This window comes from Echinops telfairi, unplaced genomic scaffold (genome assembly GCF_000313985.2).
Source record: "Echinops telfairi isolate 266 unplaced genomic scaffold, ASM31398v2 ScPeMD7_7468;HRSCAF=8506_0, whole genome shotgun sequence".
Taxonomy (NCBI): Eukaryota; Metazoa; Chordata; class Mammalia; order Afrosoricida; family Tenrecidae; genus Echinops; species Echinops telfairi.
In genome coordinates, this window is record NW_022111369.1 from 81,308,403 (window position 1) to 81,318,839 (window position 10,437).

At 43.6% G+C, this 10,437-nt stretch overlaps 1 protein-coding gene across 2 annotated transcripts in view; it reads right to left on the reverse strand.

Moving 5' to 3' along the window:
* CRACD (capping protein inhibiting regulator of actin dynamics) overlaps positions 1 to 10,437 on the reverse strand; it is a 233,791-nt gene that overhangs the window by 168,489 nt on the left and 54,865 nt on the right. For both annotated transcript variants that reach the window (XM_045284293.1, XM_045284292.1), the window contains exon 2: positions 5,117 to 5,258. The gene's annotated coding sequence lies outside the window, so the exon portion shown is untranslated. The remainder of the gene's footprint in view (positions 1 to 5,116; positions 5,259 to 10,437) is intronic.

Consider the following 10,437-nt stretch of genomic DNA (forward strand, 5'->3'; position numbering starts at 1 on the left):
TGGAGGGATGGGTAAATAACGGTGGTACATACACACAGTGGAAGCATATGTCTCTCTAAAGAACGACAATGAACCTGTCAAAACACCTCATGACACGGACGGGCCTGGAAGACATTATTCTCAGCAAAGTTAGTCAGTCTCATATAGGCAAATACTACAGAACACCACTATTATAAACAACAACAAACAAATAAGAAAAAAGGTTTTCATACCAAAGGAAGTAGAATTTGAAGGCTCCACAGGGCAGGCAGGGAGAGGGGAGGGAGGAAGAGGAAAGAGGAAAACATTGTTGTACAATGTCTATGTGTGAAGACCAAAAAACCCTATGCCACTGAGTCAACTCTAACTCATGAAGAGAAGGCAGAACCATGCTATAGGGTTACAGGCTGTATTCTTTTCGGGAGTGGACAGCCCTATCTTTCTCCCGCAGCGCTAGATTATAGGTTCAAATCACTGACCCTTCAGTGGAGACCTGAGCACTATAACCACTGTGCCACCAGGGCTCCTTGAACACGTATTATTAGTTCAAACACATAAGCTAGGTTGAGATATAAAGGAAAATGACCAATGTTTCTCCCATTGGCCAAAAGATCCCAGGAAGAAGCAGGGTAAGTTAAGGCACCTGGACTTCCTTGGGGGAAATGACAAGAGAAAATAACCTGCGTTTGGGCATAGGGAAAAAAAATCAGTATTTGGGAATTGTCAGATTAGAAAAAAATTATAAGGTGGGGTTAAGGCATTAGAGAGAAAGTAAAGGTATGGCAAATTAAGATAGGCCCCCAAAGCAATGATATAATTCATTGCTAGAAGGAGTCAAACGGGTCATTTTCATTCAGTAGAGGAGCATGACAGCTTTGCAATGTTCAGGAGCACAGCAAAGAAATGCTAACAAAGGAGTCGACCCATCTTTGGAGGAGGGGAACTTATTTTGTTTTTTTTAACTATACTAAGAACATATGGTTCAATGCACAGATCCAAGCAGCCAGATGTCGCTCAGAGAGGAGAAGCAGAAAACGAGCTTGGAGGGAAGAAACACACGCTGAAACAGAACAGGGAGACAGAAGGGTCTTGGGAAGAAATGACAGACTAGGCGACAAGCAATGTGACCACCTCGTGTGGGGCACGCTGGTGGGGACGGTCCAGTCCTGGCCTAGCCTTTCCACCTCACACCTTGACTTTGGCACCACGGACGAGCAAGCCTCCGACATCCCATCCAACTGTCTCCCACTCGACTTCGTGACAGAGCTCTAACCTTTCTGGTTCTGACTGAGTTCTTCCCTCCAGCTCTGGCTTTGTCTCCCCTCGCAACTGACTGCTTGGTCAAGAAAGTCCTGTCAGAACTGCCCTTTGTCGCTCCATCCACATTGAGCCCAGTCCAGCCACCCCCTCCCTGTGCCAGTCTGAGAGAGAGAGAGAGAGAGAGAGAGAGAGATTGGAGGTGGGAACAGACAGGGCCTGGAAAGTCTGGGTTTTGTATCTGTGTATCTTTTATTTTCTTCCTTTTCATCCATTCTTTTTTTCCTTTTGGTTTGAAATGCAGACTGGTGTGTGTCATGGAATTTATCTTTATTGTCGGTAACTCGTGTGCACCTCTCCAAGCCTTCCTTGCGGCAGTGATGCTGTATGTATCATCCCTGTAGTGGATGCTGCATGGTCGTCTTTTCTCAAGTGTAGCTTCCAAAGTTAAAGGAGCACTGGTGGCACAATGGTTAAGTGCTCGGCTGCTAAGCAAAAGGTGAGCAGTTTGAACCCACCCAAAGGTCTCCAGGGGAAATCTGCTCCTGTAAGAATTACAGCCTAGAAAACCCTCGGCACAGGGTAGCTGAGAGTCGGGATCCCCTGGACGGCACTCAACACCTGAAACCTTCAAAGCCTGGCTTAAATGTTGTTATTGAGCTTAGGTGCCATCAAGTTGATTCCGCCCCATGCCCACCCTGGGCAAAACAGAATGAAACCCTGCCCGGTCTTGCACCCCTCACAATGGTTCCTGTGCTTGGGCCCACTGGGGCGGCCACTGTGCCAGTCCATCTCACCGGAGGTCTTCTGGTCTTAGCTTAAATAAGGCTCTGCTCTTTATGGAGACTCGCTAATGACTGGACAAGTTTCTTTAAAAAATAATCAAAAAAATTATATTTAGTGTTTCCAAATCCCCTTAATTTGATTGCAATATATCACCTGACTCAGCTCTATCCATCTGTCTGTCTGGCTATAAATGGAGAAGGGGGCTTCAAAAAGTTTGTGGAACATAGAATTCAAAGATAATGAAATTTTTCCATTAACTCTTCGAAGTACCATTGTGTGGGAGTTACATAATTTCATGTCAATTTGGAGACATATATAAAAGTGTAGGGGTAGAGTTTAGCCTGTCAATCAGGTCACAGCCTGACGGTACCTCCTGGTGGGCATGGCCTTCTCTTAAGGAGGGCTCTGGGAACCTCCCTCTCTCTCTGCCTTCACCTTCCTCCTGGCTGACCCTGGTTGCTGCAAGCCCTGTGATGCAGCCACACCATTGTTCCCACATGACTTTGAACCCACCAGTCTGTGACCTTCCAGCATTCTGCATCATTGCATGTGGCTGCATGAGTCTGAAGATGGATTTATGGACTAGTATGAGACTTATGGACTGGATCTGGACTGGGCTGGGGTATCTGCTTGATAGACAATTGCTTCTTGATATAAAGTTCTTTCTTACACATATATGTGTCACTCGATTTGCTTCTCTAATCAACCCGGCCTAACACACTCTGTGTGATATGTAGCTACAGATAGAGTTATAAACATATAGGTATCTATCTATATCTATATCTATGTATATCTGTGCATTTCTTTAATTTTTGTTTTCCTTCTCTGCTGGGTGAGAAGAAACCATGTGGTTCTGTCACAAAAAGTTTCTAGAAGCCACAGAAATCACAATATTGTTTTTCTTGACAAATTTCTTTAAAAAGGGCTTAAAAAGCACCTGTTCCCCTACATTTGCCATGCAAAATGGCCAGTGGGGTATGGAGGCACAAGACCCCAGCAGGGACTCTGGGGCAAAGCATCGATTCTGAGCTAAGCAATCTGGATGGGGACCACCATGGTGTGTGTGTGTCACTGGTCCTGGGTCGGGGGCAATCCCCTGCCATCTCCTTCCTCACATTCAACTACCACCACAGGCGCAGGCGCAGGAGCAGGAGCAGGGGGAAGGGGACTAACCTGGCTCTTTTGTTCACCATTTGACATTGAGTAAGGCATTGAAGTTCTTTTCCACTTGTAAAATGGGGACAACAGTATTGTTTATTATTAGAATGGCGGAGCTGATTCAGTGACGGCATGAACGCGTGTGTGTGATTGCAGAGGAACTTGACAGATGAGGTGAAAACAAGGTTATATTTGCTACCTCTCTAAAACTCATCTTCTACCAATATCCCTCCACTAGCCTTTTGGAGGGTTCTTGAACACCCCAGTCCACTTGTCTTTGTAAGGCCCTTGAGTCATCTGCTTCCTCTGCCTGGAACACTCCTGACCCCTCATGTCACTCTCCAGTGAGGCCTACTCTGACCCCTCTGTGGATCACGGTACTTGTAAGTGATCCCGGCCTCACCCAACACTCCCAAACATGCTTTCTCTGCTCTATTTATTTTTCCATGTTGCTATTAGTTTCTGATAATATTTTAAATTACTTATTTATCATCTGTCTCCTTCCAGGCTCGAACGTCAGCTCCGGAGGGGTCTAGATCTGTCTCACTGACTGACGTGGCTGCAAAGCAGCTAGACCAGCATCTAATTCACAAAGATGCTCAACAAAGTTCCTTTCAAATCTGTGGCTTACTTTTTAAAATTAATCACTTCTTTGTTGCACATGAGCATGGGGATAATTAGGGGGGAAACGAACACGTCATATTCTTACCACTTAGTCATGTCTTTTGCATTACCGTCAGCCAGAGTGGTTTCTATTTTCTCTCAAATGACTTCCTAACAGTCCCAACTGTCGTCTTCAGGATAAAAGCCATCTCGTCGTGCTGGTGCATGGATCAAACCAAACAATATGGATCCACCTAGTCCAGGGAGCACTTAAGACTTGACCAGTTGCTATCCAGCCGAAGTGGAGTGTCCTCCATAGGATTTTCCGTGGCTGCCTTTTTGGAAGTAGACCACCAGGTGTTTCTTCCAAGATATCGCTGGGTGGATTTGAACTATCAACCTTTCAGTCGAGTGAGTTAGCCATTTATAATACCCAGGAACTCAGTAGAAGTGAATATAAGCAGTTGTTATTTACTTTGCTTTGATCTTGTCTTTAACTCTTCCTATAGTTTCCCCCAAAGAAAACTAAAAACAGTAACTTACACTGATCCTACATGACAAAGTAGAATTGCCACTGTCAGTCTCCGAGACAGTAAATCTTTATGGGAGTAGAAAGCTTCACCTTTCTCCCATCCCATAAAGCAGGTAGCACATATCTGTAGCTAAAAGAATGGGTTGATGCCGCTCGGGAAAGAGACAGGTGCGGGATGCCTCCCCATGCCCGCACAGGCAAGACAAAGTCTCCAAACTTGCGGTACTCTCTGGTCCAAAATACCATGAGTCGCAAGGCCACAAACAACTCTAGAATTGTATCACAACAAAAGCACTGTGATCCTGGCAATGGCATTTTAATGTAGCACTCCCTCATTTAAAAAGCATTTTCATAAATACTTTTTGTTTTAGATGAGAAGACTCAGATGATTTAAAAGATTTGCTCAAGTTTATGTAGCTGGTAAGAAGAAGAGTGAGAAATCAAATCTCGAATAGAAAGATCACCAGTGGCCTGGCTCTGTTAACATGAGATCCAGTGAGTTAGTGCGTCTCCTCCTCTGCTAGGGTTCCAGGCCCTGTCAAAGATGGACTCTTTAGCACACCGGTTCTCAACTGTGGGTCGTGACCCCTTTGGGGGTTGAACGACCCTTTCACAGAGGTTGCCCGATTCATAACAGTCGCAAAATTACAGTTATGAAGCAGCAACAAAAATAATTTTATGGTTGGGGTCACCACACGTGAGGAACTGTACTAAATGGTCGTGGCATTAGGAAGGTGGAGAACCACTGCTTAGTACTTTCAACCACACACTATGGGAACATCTTCTAAACAAATGGCTTACCTATGATTAAGATATGAATAGCCACACGTCCTTTTCTGGTTGATTCTCTCCCCACTGAAATTCTCTTCGGGTAAAAAGGAGAATTCACCGTCAGTGGTAAGTGTGTCAGGAAACAGCTTTCATTGATGAGCAAGCCTTGGAGCTGTTGAGAGAACACAAGACATCAAGACGTGACGTCTTCACTCCTCTCTAGGAAGTCTTAAAAATGAACCTCTTTCCCATTCCTTGGCAGGAGTCAGTTCAGATTATTTGCTTGTTTGTTTTTTTCTGAGGTTTCCAATTAGGTTTCGTGATATTAAATTTGCATGGCTTAGTTTAAATTCATCTGGGGTTTTAAAATTATCGGTTGCAAATGGCTTCCACTTTTGAAGGGACTAACATACTTATATCCATAAACTTGGAGACGCCTATCCTTCCCACACACAGAGTTCTCACATTTATTCTTCAAGCAAAACTTCAAGGAGCTAGGAGACCCAAATTCAAACTAGGGAGAAGTGCAGGCAATGTTCATTAGATTATTTCCTTCCCCAGAGGTAGTGAAGACACATTTCTATTGAAATACAAATCACTGGTTCACTAGGTCAAAAGTCACACTTCAGGTAAGAACAAACCAAAACCAAACTCACTGTCAAGTTGATGCTGACTCACAGCGACCCTTCAGGTAGGGCAGTGCACTCCAAACACCTCAACCCATTGCCATCAAGTTGATTCTGATTCATCGAGCAGAGAGAACTGCTCCCGAGAGACCCACTGTGACAAGATAACTGCAGATTTTGGAATGGACATTGAGGTGGAAACGAGCCTAATCCAACCCTAGCTCCACATACCTTTTTGCAAAGCTTAGCAAAACAAGACAACTTCCTGGGGTAGTTATAGAGGATGAAACCCCTTCAAATCTTATGCATGTCAGTGGGCTTCTGTTCTCATGAAGAGTTCATGGTGAGAGTTTAGGAACCCAGTCAACACTGACTCCTAGCGACCCTGTATGATGGAGTGGAATTGTTTGCTAGGGTTTGCAAGACTGTAAATCCTTTCAGGAGCAGGCTACCTCGTCTTTCTCCTGTGGAGCAGTTGATGAGTTTGAACCACCAAACTTGGGGCTAGCAGCCCAACACTTAGCCTACCATGCCACCAAGGCTCCTTACTAGAAAAGCAGGATAAAAATGTTTGTAAGACCTGTTTGTGTTAGTCTGGATAGACTAGAGAAACAAATTCATAAACACTCATGTGTATAAGAAAGATATTTATACACAAGAGCAATTGAATATTGAGGAAACATCCCAGGCCAGTCCAGATCAAGTCCATAAGTCTAATATTAGCCCATATGTCCGATACCAATCTATAAAGTCCTCTTCAGACTCATGCTACACATGCAATGATGCTGAATGCAGGAAGATCACAGGCCAGTGGGTAGGAAGTCTTGTGGATCCAGTGGCAGTGGAAGTATCTCAGCGCTGGCAGGGGTCTCCAAGTGGCTCCAGGGTTCTAGCATAGCTCCATGGGTCGTCTCAACAGGAATGCCTCGCAATGTATGTGTGTGACCTGCCTCCAGCGAGCTATTTATCCCCTTATCGCCTCCAAATGAGGTCATCAAGCTGTGACCTGACTGACAGGCTAAACTCCACCCATTCACTCTTAAGTCTCAAATTGATACCGGATTATGTAACTACCACACTGTTTAAAGGCATTGGTGGACTGGCACGGCAGACAGGAAATGAGAGGCCAAGATCCTAGGGAGAAATAAATACAGTTGTAGCAAGTCAGGTATTTTGTACCATCCAGGCAAGTCAACTGGTGCTTAAGGATATATGATTAGACAGTATATTACTAGACATATGGTTAGACAGCTTGCTTATTTTTAAAAGCAAGCAAACAGTTACTATAAAAGCAAAGATAGTGATAAACTTTAGAGAAAATGAGGGCAAGGGCTGAAAGGGGACACGAAGGAGGCACTGGATGAGTTTCTGGTTGTTACCTTCCGAAAAATCATTAATAACTCATTATTGTTTTGTTATGTCTCATCTCTCAACTTACTGCTCAGCTTTCACTGTTTGGTCAAGAAATTCCTCTGTCAAACTGCCGTTGGTTGCTTGGTCCATTCTGAGCGTAACCAGGAGGTCAAACCTTTGTGTGCCTTTACCAGTCTACGTGTGTGTTAGGGGGTGACACTACACAGGGCCTAAAAAGTCTTGGTTTTGTAACTGTGTATCTTTCTTTTTCTTTCATCCATTTTTTCTTTTAATACAGAGTAGTGTCTGGATCCACAATCAATGCTCATGAGGCAGCAGTCAATAAATCAAATGATGTTGTCTCACTTACTTTGGGCATGTCATCAAGAGAGACCAGTTCCTGGGGAAGAACACTGTGATGGTTAGGTTGTTTGTGCCAACATGGCACCTGCAAGAAGAAAGGGGGGCAGTTTAGCCTGTCAATCAGGTCATAGCTTGATGGCCTTTGGAGTTACAACTGAGATAAATGGTTCTCTAGGTCAGCCCCCACCCCCTCCTGCTGGTGAACCACTCTGAGACCTGCTTAACCCCCACCATCGAATCCACAAGACTTTGCACCCACCGGCCTGGGATCTTCCTGTATTCTGCATCATTGCATGTGGCTGCATGAGTCCGAAGAGGGACTTATGGACTAGTATCAGACGTATGGACTTGAGTTGGACTGGGCTGGGATGTTTTCTCAATACGTAACTACTTCTTGATGTAAAGATCTTTCTTAAACATACATGAGTGTCACCGGATTTGTTTCTCTAGTCAACCTGGCCTAACACAGGCATCACGGTTGGTAAAGTACAAGGTCAATGAAAAAGAAGACCCTCGAGAGATGGACTGACACCGTAAGGACTGTGAGGACGGCCCTGGATTAGATGGTGTTTTGTTCTGTTGTACCTGGGTTGCTATGCGTAGAAGTGACTCTATGGAACTTAATGACAACAGTCATGTACCCATACCACAGCAAAGTCAAGACCATTTTTACGTGCCCAGTGCTCGACAATGTTCCTTCAGGCCCCTTTCCCCTCTATCCTTTCTTCCCAACCCTTGGCAACCACTGATCTGATAACTATTCCTAGTTTTGCCTTTTCCCACATGTCATATAAATGCAGCCATTTGAGCCTGGCTTCTTTCAACTGTGAATACTGCATTTTTTGTATGTAATGTGCCCCAGATATAACGTGCTTCATGTGGTAGGAAACTAACATACAAGGTTTACAAAAAGCCAGTTTTCAAAAATCCATGCAACTGGTAGGAGAAGATCCTGGACAGAATAGAGGCAAATGTGGAACAGAACTGCAAACCATAAGAGAGACCAAGATGACCGGTCGGATAGAGACTGGTGGAACCTGTGAGACCATGGCTATTAGTCACCTGTCAGGTCTGGAACTGAACTCAGCCCCGGGATAACCATTGAAGCTAAAAAGGACCGCACTGACCTAAGGATACAACACAGAGGGTTAGGAAAGAAGGAGGGATGTCACGGAAACAGGGCGGTCAGTGATGGCATATTGAAGCAACTGCAGTGAATGACAGGAAGCAAACCATGTATGAATTGTTGAATGTAAAACAGATGAGCTGCTCTGTAAACCATCACCTACTTCACAGTCAAAATTTATTATTTCTTGAAAAGTATCCTCTTTAGGGAGAGTGGGTAGGAAAGAGGGAACCGATTACAAGGAACTATATGTGACCTCCTCCGCGGGGGACGGACAACAGAAAAGTGTGTGAAGGGAGACATTGGACAGGGCAAGATATGACAAAATACCCATTTATAAACTATCAAGGGCTCATGAGGGAGGGGGGAGTGGGGAGGGAGGGGAAAAATGAGGACCTAATGTCGGGGGTTTAAGTGGAGAGAAAATGTTTTGAGAATGATGTACAAACGCGCTTTACACAATTGATGTGTGTATGGATTGTGATAAGAGTTGTATGAGCCCCTAAGAAAATGATTTAAAAAAAAAAAGAAGAAAATAGCTCTTAAACAATATTAAATAAGTGACTCTCAATGTTTGATATGAGCGTCCCTGGAGGAGTAGTGGCTAAAGCAGAATCAGCAGATCAATTCCACCAGTCTTTCCATTGAAGAAATATGGGACTTTCAGATTCCGTAAAGATTCACAGCATCAGAAACCCAAATGGACTGATCTAAAGTGTCCGATATGGTCACTATGAAGAAGGTTTGAATTTTTGGTAGTGGGTAGTGGATTTTAACTTTTTGTGTTGCTTCTTAACCATTTACATATGCTGTAAAAGTTGGTGGAATCTTATTGAAACTCGCTACATAATCAAATTGCCGATGCCGTAGTTCTATGATGTGATTGCCTACTCTCTGATCTGGGAAGCGCATTCTTCTATGAGTTATAAATCTGATGTCTGGATATTTTTAACTGTCAGAAAGCAGCACAATGTAATTAAAGGATTTTTTCTTTAAAAAAAAAAAGTATCCTCTTTAACCTCCTAAGAGTGAATGTCTGACCCTTCGTGCCTGTTTGTATATACGCTCCATATGAGATAGAGAACGCTCAAGAGACTATCTCCTTAGACCCACCTTACGTTTCACCACTATCAGCAAAGAACTCTGTCACTCATAGAATCTAAAAATCAGGAAAACAGAGTGGATGCGTAACTTACTGGGTAGAAACTGGCACTGTCTCTGAACTGTAGAGAATTTTTTTTTCATTCCCAATGTGTTAAGAAATAAAAGCTTAAAGGCTATTTGGGCCCATCAGAAAAGCTAATATAACATAAATTTTAAAGGTGCTTCATAAAAATGAAATGTAGCCACGAAGCTCAGTTAAATTTACTAGCTTGTCAACATAAGGGGACTCTCATCTGAGTGGAAAAGAGATTGGTCTATATCTGCACCTCCTTTGGGACTCCTAAATAGCAAGCAATAATTTAACATGACAAAAATTGACACTGAGCCCAGTCATTTAAAACACTTTCTGTAAGCGATCTCATTAATCTTCACGGCATCTTGTTGTACACGGGAAATATTATCCATAACACTCACAGTTTTAAAATTAAGTCATTGACAAAGGTTAAATTCTTATTCAAAATCAAATTATTTGGGAGCTTCTTGAAGGCAAGTCTTCATTTTATTGATGTTAGAACCCTGTCAGACTGGGGTAAGAGGGGTAAGAACATATGCCCAGGAGCAGGGATCAGCAAACTACAGCCTACAAGCCAATCTAACCCACAGTCTGTTTTTCGCAAATAGTTTTATTGGCCAACCAGTCCAAACGGACTCATCAGTCAATTCTGACTCACAGCAACAGAGAGAACTGCCTCTGGGTCCCCAAGGCTATACATCCTTTT